This window comes from Procambarus clarkii, chromosome 35, assembly GCF_040958095.1.
Source record: "Procambarus clarkii isolate CNS0578487 chromosome 35, FALCON_Pclarkii_2.0, whole genome shotgun sequence".
NCBI lineage: Eukaryota > Metazoa > Arthropoda > Malacostraca > Decapoda > Cambaridae > Procambarus > Procambarus clarkii.
In genome coordinates this window covers 25126793-25136066 of record NC_091184.1, presented here as the reverse complement: position 1 = coordinate 25136066, position 9274 = coordinate 25126793, and the positions used below count along the sequence as shown (strand labels likewise).

General features: G+C 39.3%; 1 protein-coding gene across 2 annotated transcripts in view; it reads left to right on the top strand.

The window, feature by feature from the left end:
• The first annotated feature begins 350 nt into the window (after positions 1-350).
• The window catches only part of LOC138371390 (tripartite motif-containing protein 5-like), a 41691-nt gene continuing 32767 nt past the window's right edge, over positions 351-9274 (top strand). For both annotated transcript variants that reach the window (XM_069336174.1, XM_069336175.1), the window contains exon 1: positions 351-610. The gene's annotated coding sequence lies outside the window, so the exon portion shown is untranslated. The remainder of the gene's footprint in view (positions 611-9274) is intronic.

Here is a 9274-nt window from a genome sequence, read left to right as displayed (position 1 = left end):
TCAATCCGGACACTTTCTTCAAAAGGTCAGATGTAACATGAACGAGGAGCAAAGGGTTCAAGCTCAACAAGCCACAATGTAGGACAGAAAACAGGAGAGGCTTCTTCACCCGTATGGTTGTAAACCCGTGGAACAGCCTACCCGCCAAGGAGTAGGTAAGGTAAACACCAAAACTCTACTGGGTTTTAAAATACAGATAGAAAAGATCATCCAGGCAAATGGGTAGGACCTTTGACAAGCCGCCAACTTCCTGTCCTCGTTGAGGCCACCAGTATTAGTGGCTCTCAGGTTAAACGTCAGCAAAGATCAGTAACCAAAGAAAATGGGAAGAGCACCGTGGCGGGTAAGCGAGCGAGCAAGTGACGTCATCACAACAAAGGTTGCTATAGACGTCTCCACGACTCGTGAAGTTCGCCTGTCTTAAAGACCTGTGTCCACAATACCCGCCAAATTGTCCCTCTCACAGTACTCTCAGGACACTTGTGACAGTGTAAGTGTGTGGTGAGGCCACACCATTGAGGATATACCACGAGGGAGAGACAAAACTGTTGAAGGAAGGAGTCACTGGCTCCACCTGACCACCTTGTTCCTCGCACTCTCATCATCCTCCGTAAGTTCTTGAGTACTTTCTGCTCCACCATTGTCTTACACCTCAACATGCAATTGTTGGGGTGTGGAAATAGGCCTATGGCAGTGTTGGGGTGTGGACATTGGCCTATCGAATATGATAATTTTTATAATAATAATAATAATAGAGAAAATCTACTGGGACTGTGTGGTGTTGCAAACCCATGACCAAGGCATTGCCAACTGCATACTCTACCACTGTACCACCACTGACTTCCTAAAAGTCTTACAATCAGATTTCTACTGATATCACAGGAAGTCCTGAAGCCAGGCCAAGTTTTACGTAAGGCCCCTAAGCACTCAGGTGAAGGGGTTAAGTATTGTAGTTGAACACCGTATGCCCATCTTCAGATACACAGAAAATCGCACTAAGGAGATATACATCAATGAACGATCCACTGGGGCTGTGAGGTGACACAAACATTGCAGGTTCACATCGCCTCACAGCCCGAGTGAATTTTCTCATTGATGTATATCACGTTAGTGTGATTTTATGTGTAAATAATAATATTAAAAATATTATTATTATTCAAAAGATTGTGTACAAAGAACATAAGAGTAATAAATGAATAATGGCTTTACCATTGTGATCATTGCTGTCTTCTTATATGTGCTATCAATCTGCTGTATGGTGTCTGTTAATCTTGTTTAAATTAACAATCAAGTTGACAATGTAATCAACCAGAGCTTTAATAAACCAATGTGCTTTAATATACTTACTATTCTCTCTCATCTCATTTTTTTTTCTTGCAATGTATGTTATCATTTTATTAATTCTGCTAGAATTTACCTACTTAAAATTAGCTGTTAGGTAATAGTTAGATAATGACCTGCCCGAAACACTGCGCGTACTAGTGGCTTTACAAGATTGTAAATACTATGCTATGTATTCTCTAACACAATGTACCTTCTTGTATATAAATTAAATAAATAAATCAATCCATAAGGGCCGTGAAGAGGGTTCGAACCTACATCAGAGAAGATCCCAGACGCTCCTTAACCACTTAACTGCGCCAACCGAGAATACGCGGTTTGCCAACCGAGAAAGCTCATTTTGATTTTTTCGTACCCATTCTAAATGTGTGCGAGGTTGGTTGTATACGAAATGGACTCTTAGGACCTCCAGTGAGAGGTAGCCATCTAGGAAAAAATTCCCCTTATGCCCTAGGGCTGCTGGCTGGGTTAGTACCGAGTGACACACGCGCCTCTGGCTCCCAAACACCTGTCCGACGCAAGTTGAAAGATCGTGCTTTGTCGGTGAAATTCAAACCTTAATGTTTAAAGAATATAAGGGTCATAATATTGGTGAAGCTAGACGCAATAGGACCTAACACAAAGATCAGATGCAAGTGATACAGCACCTATGAGGACGATACAGCGAGCGTATCCAGTTGTAGCTCTGAGCGCCACCCTTGCCCATCTATGCTATCTCCAATTTATTTAGATGATACATAGATGAATCGTTTTCTGCATTCATTGATGATGCATCTGATACAAGTAGCATAGATGAGCAGTGTTAGCGGCTTCCATGGTGGTGTTTTCCATAGATATTTTCAAGAATAGCTGAATCTCTTCTTTACTGACGGACACTCTTTGAGGCTGGCTGAATCTCTTCTTGTGTGGGACCTTACAAGGGGATCTTTTCATGACTACCTTACAAATTGATCTTTCCCTGTAATCTTTTCAAGACTACCTTACATTTTACAAGCTTGGCTACATACTACCTACAGGTACTAATGCCAAGGGTGTACATGAGTGCGTTATTTGCAAGCACACAGAACAAAGAAACAGGAAGCGAAAATCTATCTGTACCTGGTGCAACGAGAGCGAAGTCGCACTGTGTACCCTGGACTACTTTGTTGATTATTACTCACTTCCGAAGTACTGAGTGTGTAATACAGTGTGTTACTGTGTAGTGTGTGAAACTGTACATATTGTAATTTTAGTGAATTTTTAACAAGTAATATTGCGACAATAAACATTTATTTTGGACACATTGCTGACACATGTATCACAGTTCCACGGAACATTATGAACTTTCTACTGTATACATATGGTAAAGAATACAAATATGCATCATATATGATAAAAAAAGCAAATAAATCCGCATTGGAAATACATAAAACAGATAATTGAAAATATATTTGTGCCAACATCTGGTGCTTGAATGGCCCGCGCGACCGTGTCTGGGCGTGTCACGCACGGGCGACCAGCCCCTGATGACATCACAACGCACCTTGTCCACGTCCCCAGAGGCAAAGTAAGAGGAATTTGGTACTTATTTTTACATAGACATGTTCAGGGAAGGGAATTTATCATTTTACGAAGAAAAAAGAATTTTTGGGGAACACTTTATTTCATGCGCACAGGGGGGGAATTTCACAATAAACTTGGCGCAGTATGGTGGTTAATCGACTGAGCTACGACATGGATAAGAATTACAACCAAGAAATCAACTTGACCTACCACGGATCCTGCAGTCTCTCCGAGACACAAACTAGGTTTTTACACAATTCCCCCATGCACCTGAGCTCTATCAATAAGCTTGTTCTACCTCTTCACCCTTATTTCATTATACACTCTCGGACGTAGATTTGAACCCTTGTCATGGCTCTTGTGGATTTGTTTTGTTCATTTCAAACTTGAAATGAAACAAACAAACAAACAAACAAACTCATTTCAAATTTGTTCATATCAAACCTACCCGTAGTATCAAAAATATTTGAAAAAATTATCTACAAACAGCTGTACTCCTACCTCGTAAAACTCGACATACTCGGCCCCTGTCAGTTTGGCTTCCGCTCCCAAGAGAGTACTAACGACGCAATTATTAGTCTCCTTGATATAATTTACTCAGCCCCTGACAAAAATGAGTTTCCGATTGGACTCTTCATTGACCTGAGAAAGGCCTTTGATACTGTTAATCACAACTACCTCTTATGTAAACTGCATCATTATGGAATCCGAGGCCATGCCCTGGATTATATACAATCCTATCCTAGTGATAGACACCAATGTGTAGCCATCAATAATATAACCTCTCCCACTCTACCAATAACCATTGGGGTGCCACTGGGCAGCATCTTGGGATCTCTCCTATTTCTTATATACATCAATGGTCTGCCTGATGTCACCAACATTCTGAATCCTATATTGTTTGCTGATGATACTACCCTCATCTATTCTAACCCCAAAACACATACACTAAATAATGCTGTTAATAATGAACTAAAAAAAAAGTCCACTTATGGATGTCAACCAACAAACTAACACTTAACATAGAAAAGACCTACTACATCTTATTTGGAAGCAAATCAACAAATGCAATTCAGCTTCAGATAGACAATGTTAACATTAATAATAAAAATGATGGAAAGTAACTAAAAGTCTAAAGTCTAAAGTCACATAACTAAGAAAGTCTCTAAACAGTTGGTATACTCTCCAAAATCAAATACTATGTATCTAACTCTGCTCTCATCTCACTATATTATACACCAATCTATCCCTATCTTAATTATGGTATCTGTGCATGGGGTTCAACCACTACAAACCACCTCAGGTCCATCATCCCCCAGCAAAATCTGCTTTCAGAATAATAACAAATTCTGTTTTCAGACAACACTCAGCCCCCTTGTTTAACTCCCTAAACATGCTAAACATAATCTCACTCCACACATTCTCTTGTGTCAACTACATTTACAAACCCTGTTCTTAAATGCAAATCATGTTCTGAAACTCTCCCTGGACAGATGTAATAGGATCCATTATCACCACACCAGAAATAAATATATCTTTGATATTCCCAGAGTCAAACTTAATCTGTGCAAACAATCTTTGCAAATAAACTGACTTAGTCTATGGAACTCACTCCCTAATGAATTGGAAAGCTGTCCAACTTTTGTGTCATTCAAAAACAAAACTAAAATTACCTAATTTCATCTTCATAGTTTTTTACCTTGTTGCTTTAAAATTGCACTGTATCTAGTGCTACCCAATCTCCCAATCTTCATGTACCCAATCCAAACAACTTTACCATTGTGATCATTGCTGTCTTCTTATATGTGCTTTCAATTTGCTGTATGGTGCCTATTAATCTTCGTTTTAATTACCAATCAAGCTGTCAATGCAATCAAACTGAACTTTAATATACCAATGTGCTTTAATATTCCTACTAATCTCTCTCATCTCATTTTTTTTTCTTTCTTGCAATGTATCTGTTATCATTTTATTAATTCCGCTAGAATTTTCCTACTTAAAATTATCTGTTAGATTAAGGACCTGCCCGAAATGTTGCGCGTACTAGTGGCTTTACAAGATTGTAAATACCATGCTATGTATTCTCACAAACCCAATGTACCTTCTTGTATATAAATAACTAAATAACTAAATAAATAAATAAATTTGATGCATCACACTATTGTGATTTCTATGTGTAATAAGAGTATTGTTCAATTGAAGGGACAGCAGTTACACATACTGTACTAATGAAGCCACTATTACGAAAAGTGTTTCGGGCAAAATTAATAGTAATATAGAAATTTTTTAATTAATGTTGTGACGGGGTAAAACACTTAATATTATAAGAGAAGTAAGTTAACAAAATGAGAATGTTCAAGGAAAATAAAAAATTAATACAAAGGTGATACATAAGGATGGCAAGCATTTATTTATTTATTTATATACAAGAAGGTACATTGGGGGTTAAGAGAGAACATAGAAATGAAGTTGATTTTACATTCTTGTAAAGCCATTAGCACGCATAGAGTTTCGGGGAAGTCCTTAAACTAACTGATAATTTTAAGTAGATAATTTACAGTAAAATTGACAAAAAATGTGTACAGGCACTTTACAGCCTTACTTTACAGGTACAGAGTATAGTCAGAGTACTGGCATAGATTATTACATTACGGAGTCAGTAGTTCTAGCAACAGTACAGTAGTTTATTTACATTAATTACTGAATGGAAATACAAGGTGTATTTTAGAACTGCTCCTCATGACATTTTCTCGGAACATATCAGAACATAGAGTAACATAAACATACTATAATTTAAGGTTAATGAGGCCAGCACTTACAAATAACCAAGATCATAAAGGACACGAGTAAACATTTTATCAAAGAAATGCATGAAATTAAATGACATTAAATGTAGACAGTAAATGTAGAAATTATATGAGTAATACAGTGTGCCCTCGCTTGAACGAACTATATGGGGGCGTAGCCGATTCATTTCAGCGTGGAATTCATTCCATCAATCCGGCCCCAGCATCCCCCTCCCCCCCCCCCAAAAAAAAACAAAAAAAATTAATAATACATATGCCAGTACACATTTGCCTTTTGAAAAATTTAAATAACCAAGAATTTGAATTGCAATGAAATAAATTGATATTGCACGTTACAGTACTGTACTTACCCTACCAGTTGAGTTTTGTAGTGCAAACTTTGTTAGCCTTAATATCCTGAGAGTGCCACACGTATGAATATAAATTGTTTAAAGAACAGTAACTTTTCTAACAAATGTACATTATACACTACAGTCTGTACATAAAGTACAGACCACTAGAATCACACTACTGCAGTACACTTATATCATAAACTACACTTTGTACATTTAATGTCATTAGAACTGTGCTGTACAGCTCAATTGGTACTCCCAGGTAAGTTATGGCTAGTGCTGGGTGCTGGTCTAGTGGCCTGGGTATCCTCAGCAGGTAATTACCTAAGTGTAGTTACAGGATGAGAGCTACGCTCGTGGTGTCCCGTCTTCCCAGCACTCTTTGTCATATAACGCTTTGAAACTACTGACGGTCTTGGCCTCCACCACCTTCTCCCCTAACTTGTTCCAACCGTCTACCACTCTGTTTGCGAAAGTGAATTTTCTTATATTTCTTCGGCATCTGTGTTTAGCTAGTTTATATCTATGACCTCTTGTTCTTAACGTTCCAGGTCTCAAGAAATCTTCCCTATCGATTTTATCAATTCCTGTTACTATTTTGTATGTAGTGATCATATCACCTCTTTTTCTTCTGTCTTCTAGTTTTGGCATATTTAATGCCTCTATCCTCTCCTCGTAGCTCTTGCCCTTCAGTTCTGGCAGCCACTTAGTAGCATGTCTTTGCACCTTTTCCAGTTTGTTGATGTGCTTCTTAAGATATGGGCACCACACAACTGCTGCATATTCTAGCTTTGGCCTAACAAAAGTCGTGAACAATTTCTTTAGTATATCGCCATCCATGTATTTAACAGCAATTCTGAAGTTAGAAAGCGTAGCATAGACTCCTCGCACAATATTCTTTGTGGTCCTCAGGTGATAGTTTTCTATCTAGAACCACTCCTAGATCTCTTTCTTTATCAGAATTCTTTAAAGATTTCTCACATAATATATAGGTTGTGTGGGATCTATGTTCTCCTATTCCACATTCCATAACATGGCATTTATTAACATTAAATTCCATTTGCCAAGTGGCACTCCATGTACTTTTGTCCAGGTCTTCTTGAAGGGCATGACAATCATCTAAGTTTCTTATCCTTCCTATTATCTTAGCATCATCAGCAAACATGTTCATATAATTCTGTATACCAACTGGTAGATCATTTATGTAGACAATAAACATCACTGGTGCAAGAACTGAACCCTGTGGTACTCCACTTGTGACATTTCTCCAGTCCGATACATTGCCTCTGATCACAGCCCTCATTTTTCTATGTCAGAAAATTTTTCATCCATGTTAGAAGCATACCTGTCACTCCTCCAATATTTTCCAGTTTCCAGAACAACCTCTTATGTGGAACTCTGTCGAAAGCCTTTTTTAGGTCCAGATAGATGCAGTCAACCCAACCATCTCTTTCCTGTAATATCTCTGTTGCTCGATCATAGAAACTGAGTAAATTCGATACACAGGATCTTCCAGATCGAAAACCATACTGTCTGTCTGATATTATATCATTTCTCTCCAGGTGTTCTACCCATTTAGTTTTAGTTATTTTTTTCCAATATTTTGACTATTACACTTGTCAATGATACCGGTCTATAATTAAGGGGGTCTTCTCTGCTTCCACTTTTGTCGATTGGAACTATGTTAGCCTTTTTCCACACATCAGCTACAACTCCTGTATACAGGGATGCCTGAAAAATCAGTTGAAGAGGAATGCTGAGCTCAGGTGCACATTCTCTCAGAACCCATTGTGAAACTCCATCTGGACCAACTGCTTTGTTCTTATTTAGCTCCTTGAGCATTTTTTCCACTTCTTCTCTGGACATCTCTATGTGCTCTATGTTGTTCTCTGGAATTCTTATTGTATCTGGTTCCCTGAAGATTTCATTTTGTACAAACACACTTTGGAACTTTTTGTTTAATGTTTCACACATTTCCTTTTCATTTTCCGTGAATCTATTTCCCATTTTCAACCTCTGAATATTATCCTTTACCTGCAATTTGTTGTTTATGAATTTATAGAACAGACCTGGTTCTGTTTTGCATTTGTCTGCAATCCCTTTTTCAAAATTTCTTTCTGCCTCTCTCCTCACTGCCGTGTAGTTGTTTCTCGCATCTTTGTATTGCTGGTATGTTTGGGGGTTCGGCCTCTTCCTGTATTGATTCCATTTTTGTGTCTTTTGGTCTCTGGCCCTCACGCACGCAAGGTGAGTCCTTGCTAGTGCTGGGTGCTGGTCCAGTTGCCTGGGCATCCTCGGAAGGTGAGTCCTTGCTTGTGCTGGGTGATGGTCCAGTTGCCTGGGCATCCTCGGAAGGTGAGTCCTTGCTAGTGCTGGGTGCTGGTCTAGTTGCCTGGGCATCCTCGGAAGGTGAGTCCTTGCTTGTGATGGGTGCTGGTCCAGTTGCCTGTGAGTCCTTGCTAGTGCTGGGTGCTGGTCCAGTTGCCTGGGTATCCTCGGAAGGTGAGTCCTTGCTAGTGCTGGGTGCTGGTCCAGTGGCCTGGACATCCTTAGAAGGTGTGTCCTTGCTAGTGCTGGTCCAGTGGCCTGTACATCCTTAGAAGGTGTGTTCTTGCTAGTGCTGGGTGCTGGTCCAGTTGCCTGGGCATCCTCAGCAGGTGAGTCCTTGCTAGTGCTGGGTGCTGGTCCAGTTGCCTGGACATTCTCAGGAGGCGAGTCCTTGCTAGTGCTGGTCCAATTGCCTGGGCATCCTCGGATCGTGAGTCCTTGCTAGTGCAGGGTGCTGGTCCTGTAGGCCTACTGTGAAACCGTACCAAAAACTTTTGAATCTTAGTTTGTTTCTTTGTTGTGAGTTTCATTATAATATCTTTCATGTCCTTTAGGTGCTGGTAATAATCTGTCAGTTCTTCATTATCAGTTACAACAACCAAATCAAGCAGATCATTAACCTTTTGCAATGATGCAGCATATGGAATAGGTAACACACTATCATCTTCCTCTTCCACATCCTCATCATTATTACCAGTAACACACTGGATAATCTCAGTATCAGTTAATTCAATATAACCTGGATCATCAGCATCATTATCTAACCACTCAGTCACATCAGAAAGTTGCAAATCTTCCTCACCTTCATCTCTGAATGTCTCAAAAATCGCATTATCAAAGCACTCAAAATCATAGTCATCTTCGTCTTTATTCTAACCAGATACCGGACTCAGAATTTTATTCCATGCATTCTTTTATGTGGTG